The 1,248-nt window shown below is 59.7% G+C and overlaps 1 long non-coding RNA gene across 10 annotated transcripts in view; it reads right to left on the bottom strand.

The window, feature by feature from the left end:
• Positions 1 to 693, bottom strand: part of LOC144233910 (uncharacterized) — a 9,981-nt gene extending 9,288 nt beyond the window's left edge. For 9 of the 10 annotated variants that reach the window (XR_013335793.1, XR_013335792.1, XR_013335800.1 and 6 more), the window contains exon 1: positions 233 to 693. This is a non-coding gene — a long non-coding RNA (uncharacterized LOC144233910). The remainder of the gene's footprint in view (positions 1 to 232) is intronic. The other variant, XR_013335797.1, reaches the window with a different exon arrangement.
• Positions 694 to 1,248: the final 555 nt, after the last annotated feature.

The following is a 1,248-nucleotide window of genomic DNA, read 5'->3' as shown; positions in this document are numbered from 1 at the left end:
GCTGGGCAGGCTCCTGGGCCCGAGGAGTCTCTCGGGGGCACAGGTTGAATGCCCTGCCCCCTCACCTGGCCTTTGGGCTTTCCCTCCGCTCAGGCCTTCCCAGGAGTGAGGGGCTGCTAGAGTGCCTGGCCTTGAACCCCAGCCTGGGAACCCAATTCTGGAACTCCGCCTGAACACACAAGCCAGTTATTTTTAAAAATCCAAAAAGAAAAGGAAGAAAGAGCAAACTCACTGCTTCGGTCTGTGCACCGGCCCCAGCTGAGAGAATAGAGGCTTGAAAGGAACAAAGGGTTTCCTCAAACGCAGCAGATCAAGGGCTTGGCTTATGTGGTAACCGGTGACCGACCACCGCGCTTTGTGACGGAGGCTTCAGAAGGCCGCGGGCCTCGGTTCCTGCTGCAGTCTGTGGGGGAAGGGGAGCAGGGAACACCCTCCCCACCCCCACCCCACCCCAATTCAGGCTGCTTACATGACGGGCTCTGAGTGTCGGGGTCTCAAAGGCCCATGAGGAGGGTGTCACCTGCTACTCTTGGTCAGACCGGCCGACCTCCGGGCCACACAGGGAGCGGTGGGCCAGTGCACGTCCCTGTGCACACCTTAGCACGTCTCCTTCCAGGGAGGTGGAGCCAGTTAGGTGAGTCCAAATGCCCTTGCCTCTTGTACCCACCAGGGCTGCCTGGGAAAGCCTTTTCAGACTCTCTCCCAGCCACTCTAACTTCCTGTTCCCTTCCCTCCATAGATTTCCCCTTTCGAGGTGCCTGCAGGGGGAGGGGCTTTACACGTAGGTCCCTGGGGTCAGCACTGACTGGTGAGGTCTGAGGTCGGAGGACTGTAATGGAGCCTCAGACTCCAACATGGATGGCGTCCACCCATTCCTGGGAGGTAGCGACCCAGGCGCTGTGCCAAGGCCTTTACAGGCGGGTGTTCACGCAGGCGACACGACAGCCCTGTCATTAGGCATCACCGTCCCCCACTATGCAGATGAGAAAACCAAGGCTCCCTAGACCAAGTGACGTGCCCAAGGTGACATGGCGGTGACTGGCAGAGCCGATGTTTGAACTCAGGTCCACCTGTCTCCTCAGCCAGGCTCCTGTTGACCTCTGCCCTCTGCCCCGACCCCATCCCGGGTGTCAAAGGTCGGCAATGCTTAACCGGAGTCATGGGACTGAAGAAGGTGCCAGAGGTGAGGTGAGGTGAGGTGAGGACCTTCCCTCCATCAGGCGCCATCTTGCACACGAGCCACGCGTT

Source organism: Crocuta crocuta, unplaced genomic scaffold (genome assembly GCF_008692635.1).
Source record: "Crocuta crocuta isolate KB4526 unplaced genomic scaffold, BGI_CrCroc_1.0 scaffold15, whole genome shotgun sequence".
NCBI classification, from domain to species: Eukaryota; Metazoa; Chordata; class Mammalia; order Carnivora; family Hyaenidae; genus Crocuta; species Crocuta crocuta.
This window is presented reverse-complemented; position numbering and strand designations above follow the sequence as displayed.